The sequence below is a fragment of the Hylobates moloch genome, unplaced genomic scaffold, assembly GCF_009828535.3.
Source record: "Hylobates moloch isolate HMO894 unplaced genomic scaffold, HMol_V3 SCAFFOLD_2, whole genome shotgun sequence".
NCBI classification, from domain to species: domain Eukaryota; kingdom Metazoa; phylum Chordata; class Mammalia; order Primates; family Hylobatidae; genus Hylobates; species Hylobates moloch.
In genome coordinates, this window is record NW_026652277.1 from 74,046,563 (window position 1) to 74,054,849 (window position 8,287).

An 8,287-nucleotide genomic window follows, 5' to 3' on the forward strand; every position below is an offset into this window, starting at 1 on the left:
ACTTGCAAATTTAGATATTAATATTCGTTTGTGGTTTGAATGATGTAAAAAAATTTTTGCCACATATTCCAAAATATTTAAAATACTGGAATATTATTTAAACTGTCAAATGTTCCTTACATCAAGATGATTAAATATTTTCATTATTTGTCAGCTATTTCCATAACTTTTCAACAAGCTTTCAATAACCTTTCTCAGCTTATTATTACAACATTAAATGTATCCAAAACTAACTGAGAATGTACACATTAGGCATTTTTTAAAAAATAAGTTTTAAAAGATTTTCAGTATCAATTCAGTGAGACTGTCAATTAGGAACTGACATTTACAAATATTTAGCTAATTTCAATCATTATGTTTGCTTTTAGATAATTTTCTTTTTTAAATTTAAAACATACCTTTCAACATTTTGTGAAACAAGATTATAAAAAGAAGGAAGAATTGGTTATTCAGCCCTAGAATGCAAATTAAAACTGGTTACATATGATATTTCTCTTGAAATCTTAGGTGTTATTTTGATGGCTGGCCATCACACTTTACAAAAAGGAAAGTTTAAAATGCCATTAATAATGAAAATAAAATTTTCTGTTTTATTTATCAATTAATTTTGGACCTTGGGAGAAAAGATGGTAATATTTATTGAGATTCTCCCAAGACACTAATCTCTAAGACTATTATTTTCTTTATATAAATGTATAGCTTCAGAATTGACCATTCTCATGAGATACACACTGCAACATTCAGCTACCTGATTGACATATCTCCTTGTTTTATTCATAGACTTCTAAAGTTAGTATGTCAAAATCAGAATTCTTGATTTATTGCTGTCCAAATCTCCAGTCTTCACCATCTCTTTTAAAAGTACCACCATTTACTCACCGTTTAATAAACCTTTGTATTCTCCCATTTCTTGTCTTCTTTCCAATTTATAACTCATTTAATCCTATCTTTTTTATATTTAAAAACTAAGTTTAAGATATACTCTTGTCCTGCCTAACACTGGCAATAACTATATACTTCATTTCACATTTACTCTCTCAAAAGACATTCCCTTCATGATATTCAGAATGATCTCTTTAAACCTTAATACATTCTAAGGCTTATATGGTTTCTCATGGACTTCAGATAAAATCCCGGTCGCTTAATGTGGCCCAGAATTCCCTGTATTCTATTATTCCTTTATCCGTCTATTCTTATTTATTAGCAGTGATGCATTGAGAAAAAAAATGCAGGAAGTGAAGGATGGAATTGGGAAATAAATAAGGAAGTTATTACAATAATCATTATGATAGAGAATGTTGACTTGGACCAAGCTGCTAATAATGGAATGAAAAGTTGTCACATTTTATTGTGTTTTGAAAGAAGCGACAAGAAGATATTCTGGTTGATTGAAATAAGGAGAGAGTGAAAGAAAGATACTGAGAATGACCCACAAATTCTGTCCTGAAAAATACGAAAAAATGGGTTTGCAATGTACCAATATAGACAAAACTGTAGGATAACCTGAATTGACGTGGTGCTTCAGAGATTAGGCATTTCTGTTAACACATAATTTGACAAGTTTATGACATCAAAATGAAAATGTCAAAAGGCATTTGAATATATGTGCTAGTTCAGAGAAGAAATGTGTATTATAGACATAAAGTTGGGGGCTGTCTGCATAGGGATGGTGTTTAAAACTTGAGATGAGACTTACAAAGGAGTTAGTCAGTAGACAGAAAATAGACAAAGAGAAAGAAATATATCCTATTAGATGTAAGATCTAACCTACGGCCCTGAATATTTATCATTGTGTTTGGTAGAGCTAATAGAGCAAATGCTTTATTTATTTAAAAGATATAACATAATTATTTATTAACTATATGAATAAAATATATTTTAATATATATAATTATTGTACAAATTTTGGGAAAACAATGAATAAAGCTGTTTGTTTCTTATGCCCTGAATGCACTTTAAATAATTTAGAGATTTCCCACACCTGAGAAACACTATTTAGGGAACACTCGAAAATCCTTTTTCAATTTATTGAGGAGTTTTGATATATATCAAAGGCAAAATGATACAAAATGTGTTTATTGTATTCTAGGAGAGGAGCGGAGGAACAGAGCAGAAAGGTGGCAAAGTCATTCTTCCTGGGAGCTTTTCCTCTGGGAACTCTTCTTACAGCTTCACTATAGTACAGCTTGACTATATTAGTTTAGATTTGTTTAGAATTTAGAATTTTCTTAATGGGTCTTCTTATGGACCAGGTTGTTATGAAGAGATGTTTGTCTACCTTTAGTGATATTTCTCTTTTATCTTTCATATAACTGGACCGAAAAGAAAGGTATGGAGCTGCCACTGTGTGGCGGTAATTACCCAGCTTTTGAAAGTAAGCAAAGTTGGTCATGGAAAGAAGGCACCTCATGGATAACTGATCAAACACTTGTGCTTCCAAGTAATGACAACTGCTTACAATTAAAAAAAAAAGATGTTTTGGAGGGTGGAGCCAAGATGGCCGAATAGGAACAGCTCCAGTCTCCAGCTCCCAGCCCCAGCGACATAGAAGACGGATGATTTCTGCATTTCTGCTTGAGGTACCGGTTTCATCTCACTAGGGAGTGCCTAACAGTGGGTGCAGGACAGTCGGTGAAGAGCACTGTGCACGAGCCGAAGCAGGGCGAGGCATTACCTCACTCGGGAAGCGCAAGGGGTCAGGGAGTTCCCTTTCCTAGTCAAAGAAAGGGGAAACAGACGGCATCTGGAATATCGGGTCAGTCCCACCCCAATACTGCGCTTTTCCAACGGGCCTGGAAAACGGCACACTAGGAGATTGTGTCCCGCACCTGGCTCGGAGGGTCCTGTGCCCACGGAGTCTCTCTGATTGCTAGCACAGCAGTCTGAGATCAAGCTGCAAGGCGGCAGCGAGGCTGGGGGAGGGGCGCCCACCATTGCCCAGGCTTGCTTAGGTAAACAAAGCAGCCAGGAAGCTCGAACTGGGTGGAGCCCACCACAGCTCAAGGAGGCCTGCCTGCCTCTATAGGCTCCACCTCTGGGGGCAGGGCACAGACAAACAAAAACTCAGCAAGAACCTCCACAGACTTAAATGTCCCTGTCTGACTGACAGCTTTGAAGAGAGTAGTGGTTCTCCCAGCACGCAGCTGGAGATCTGAGAACGGACAGACTGCCTCCTAAAGTGGGTCCCTCACCCCTGAGCAGCCTAACTGGGAGGCACCCCCCCAGTAGGGACAGACTGACACCTCATTCAACCGGGTACTCCTCTGAGACAAAACTTTCAGACGAACTATCAGACAGCTGAATTTGTGGTCTCACGAAAATCCGCTGTTCTGCAGCCACCGCTGCTGACACCCAGCCAAACAGGGTCTGGAGTGGACCTCTAGTAAACTCCAACAGACCTGCAGCTGAGGGTCCTGTCTGGTAGAAGGAAAACTAACAAACAGAAAGGACATCCACACCAAAAACCCATCTGTACATCTCCATCATCAAAGAACAAAAGTAGATAAAACCACAAAGATGGGGAAAAAACAGAACAAAAAAACTGGAAACTCTAAAAAACAGAGCACCTCTCCTCCTCCAAAGGAACGCAGTTCCTCACCAGCAACGGAACAAAGCTGGATGGAGGATGACTTTGATGAGTTGAGAGAAGAAGGCTTCAGACGATCAAACTACTCTGAGCTACGGGAGGAAATTCAAAACAATAGCAAAGAAGTTAAAAACTTTGAAAAAAAATTAGAAGAATGGATAACTAGAATAACCAATGGAGAGAAGGGCTTAAAGGAGCTGATGGAGCTGAAAGCCAAGTTTCGAGAACTACGCGAAGATTGCAGAAGCCTCAGTAGCAGATGCGATCAACTGGAAGAAAGGGTATCGCTGATGGAAGATGAAATGAATGAAATGAAGAGAGAAGGGAAGTTTAGAGAAAAAAGAATAAAAAGAAATGAACAAAGCCTCCGAGAAATTTGGGACTATGTGAAAAGACCAAACCTACGTCTGATTGGTGTACCTGAAAATGATGGGGAGAATGGAACCAAGTTGGAAAACACTCTGCAAGATATTATCCAGGAGAACTTCCCCAATCTAGCAAGGCAGGCCAGCATTCAGATTCAGGAAATACAGAGAACGCCACAAAGATACTCCTCGAGAAGGGCAACTCCAAGACACATAATTGTCAGATTCACCAAAGTTGAAATGAAGGAAAAAATGTTAAGGGCAGCCAGAGAGAAAGGTCGGGTTACCCACAAAGGGAAGCCCATCAGACTAACAGCTGATCTCTCAGCAGAAACTCTACAAGCCAGAAGAGAGTGGGGGCCGATATTCAACATTCTTAAAGAAAAGAATTTTCAACCCAGAATTTGCTATCCCGCCAAACTAAGCTTCATAAGTGAAGGAGAAATAAAATACTTTACAGACAAGCAAACGCTGAGTGATTTTGTCACCACCAGGCCTGCCCTAAAAGAGCTCCTGAAGGAAGCACTAAACATGGAAAGGAACAACCGGTACCAGCCACTGCAAAAACATGCCAAATTGTAAAGACCATCGAGGCTAGGAAGAAACAATAGCAACTAACGAGCAAAATAACCAACTAACATCATAATGACAGGATCAGATTCACACATAACAATATTAACGTTAAATGTAAATGGGCTAAATGCTCCAATCAAAAGACAGAGACTGGCAAACTGGATAAGGAGTCAGGACCCATCAGTGTGCTGTATTCAGGAAACCCATCTCACGTGCAAAGACACACGTAGACTCAAAATAAAGGGATGGAGGAAGATCTATCAAGCAGCTGGAAAACAAAAAAAGGCAGGGGTTGCAATCCTAGTCTCTGATAAAATAGACTTTAAACCAACAAAGATCAAAAGAGACAAAGAAGGCCATTACATAATGGTAAAGGGATCAATTCAACAAGAAGAGCTAACTATCCTAAATATATATGCACCCAACACAGGAGCACCCAGATTCATAAAGCAAGTCCTCAGTGACCTACAAAGGGACTTAAACTCCCACACAATAATAATGGGAGATTTTAACACCCCACTGTCAACATTAGACAGATCAACGAGACAGAAAGTTAACAAGGATATCCAGGAATTGAACTCAGCTCTACATAAAGTGGACCTAATAGACATCTACAGAACTCTCCACCCCAAGTCAACAGAATATACATTTTTTTCAGCACCACACCACACCTATTCCAAAATTGACCACATAGTTGGAAGTAAAGCTCTCCTCAGCAAATGTAAAAGAACAGAAATTATAACAAACTGTCTCTCAGACCACAGTGCAATCAAACTAGAACTCAGGATTAAGAAATTCACTCAAAACCGCTCAACTACATGGAAACTGAACAACCTGCTCCTGAATGACTATTGGGTACATAATGAAATGAAGGCAGAAATAAAGATGTTCTTTGAAACCAACGAGAACAAAGATACAACATACCAGAATCTCTGGGACACATTCAAAGCAGTGTGTAGAGGGAAATTTATAGCACTAAATGCCCACAAGAGAAAGCAGGAAAGATCCAAAATTGACACCCTAACATCACAATTAAAAGAACTAGAAAAGCAAGAGCAAACACATTCAAAAGCTAGCAGAAGGCTAGAAATAACTAAAATCAGAGCAGAACTGAAGGAAATAGAGACACAAAAAACCCTTCAAAAAATTAATGAATCCAGGAGCTGGTTTTTTGAAAAGATCAACAAAATTGATGGACCGCTATCAAGACTAATAAAAAAGAAAAGAGAGAAGAATCAAATAGATGCAATAAAAAACGAAAAAGGGGATATCACCACCGATCCCACAGAAATACAATCTACCATCAGAGAATACTACAAACACCTCTATGCAAATAAACTAGAAAATCTAGAAGAAATGGATAAATTCCTTGACAAATACACCCTCCCAAGACTAAACCAGGAAGAAGTTGAATCTCTGAATAGACCAATAACAGGCTCTGAAATTGTGGCAATAATCAATAGCTTACCAACCAAAAAGAGTCCAGGACCTGACGGATTCACAGCTGAATTCTACCAGAGGTACAAGGAGGAACTGGTACCATTCCTTCTGAAACTATTCCAATCGATAGAAAAAGAGGGAATCCTCCCTAACACATTTTATGAAGCCAGCATCGTCCTGATACCAAAACCTGGCAGAGACATAACCAAAAAAGAGAATTTCAGACCAATATCCTTGATGAACATTGATGCAAAAATCCTCAATAAAATACTGGCAAACCGAATCCAGCAGCACATCAAAAAGCTTATCCACCATGATCAAGTGGGCTTCATCCCTGGGATGCAAGGCTGGTTCAACATACGCAAATCAATAAATGTAATCCAGCATATAAACAGAACCAAAGACAAAAACCACATGATTATCTCAATAGATGCAGAAAAGGCCTTTGACAAAATTCAACATCTCTTCATGCTAAAAACTCTCAATAAATTAGGTATTGATGGGACGTATCTCAAAATAATAAGAGCTATCTATGACAAACCCACAGCCAATATCATACTGAATGGGCAAAAACTGGAAGCATTCCCTCTGAAAACTGGCACAAGACAGGGATGCCCTCTCTCACCGCTCCTATTCAACATAGTGCTGGAAGTTCTGGCCAGAGCAATCAGGCAGGAGAAGGAAATAAAGGGTATTCAACTAGGAAAAGAGGAAGTCAAATTGTCCCTGTTTGCAGATGACATGATTGTATATCTAGAAAACCCCATTGTCTCAGCCCAAAATCTCCTTAAGCTGATTAGCAACTTCAGCAAAGTCTCAGGATACAAAATTAATGTACAAAAATCACAAGCATTCTTGTACACCAATAACAGACAAACAGAGAGCCAAATCATGAGTGAACTCCCATTCACAATTGCTTCAAAGAGAATAAAATACCTAGGAATCCAACTTACAAGGGATGTGAAGGACCTCTTCAAGGAGAACTACAAACCACTGCTCAATGAAACCAAAGAGGATACAAACAAATGGAAGAACATTCCATGCTCATGGGTTGGAAGAATCAATATCGTGAAAATGGCCATACTGCCCAAGGTCATTTATAGATTCAATGCCATCCCCATCAAGCTACCAATGACTTTCTTCACAGAATTGGAAAAAACTACTTTAAAGTTCATATGGAACCAAAAAAGAGCCCGCATCGCCAAGTCAATCCTAAGCCAAAAGAACAAAGCTGGAGGCATCACGCTACCTGACTTCAAACTATACTACAAGGCTACAGTAACCAAAACAGCATGGTACTGGTACCACAACAGAGACATAGATCAATGGAACAGAACAGAGCCCTCAGAAATGATGCCGCATAGCTACAACTATCTGATCTTTGACAAACCTGACAAAAACAAGAAATGGGGAAAGGATTCCCTATTTAATAAATGGTGCTGGGAAAACTGGCTAGCCATATGTAGAAAGCTGAAACTGGATCCCTTCCTTACACCTTATACAAAAATTAATTCAAGATGGATTAAAGACTTATATGTTAGACCTAAAACCATTAAAATCCTACAAGAAAACCTAGGCAATACCATTCAGGACATAGGCATGGGCAAGGACTTCATGTCTAAAACACCAAAAGCAATGGCAACAAAAGCAAAAATCGACAAATGGGATCTCATTAAACTAAAGAGCTTCTGCACAGCAAAAGAAACTATCATCAGAGTGAACAGGCAACCTACAGAATGGGAGAAAATTTTTGCAACCTACTCATCTGACAAAGGGCTAATATCCAGAATCTACAATGAACTCAAACAAATTTACAAGAAAAAAACAAACAACCCCATCAAAAAGTGGGCAGAGGACATGAACAGACACTTCTCAAAAGAAGACATTTATGCAGCCAAAAAACACATGAAGAAATGCTCATCATCACTGGCCATCAGAGAAATGCAAATCAAAACCACAGTGAGATACCATCTCACACCAGTTAGAATGGCCATCATTAAAAAATCAGGAAACAACAGGTGCTGGAGAGGATGTGGAGAAATAGGAACACTTTTACACTGTTGGTGGGACTGTAAACTAGTTCAACCATTGTGGAAGTCAGTGTGGCGATTCCTCAGGGATCTAGAACTAGAAATACCATTTGACCCAGCCATCCCATTACTGGGTATATACCCAAAGGACTATAAATCATGCTGCTATAAAGACACATGCACACGTATGTTTATTGCGGCACTATTCACAATAGCAAAGAGTTGGAACCAACCCAAATGTCCAACAACGATAGACTGGATTAAGAAAATGTGGCACATATACACCATGGAAT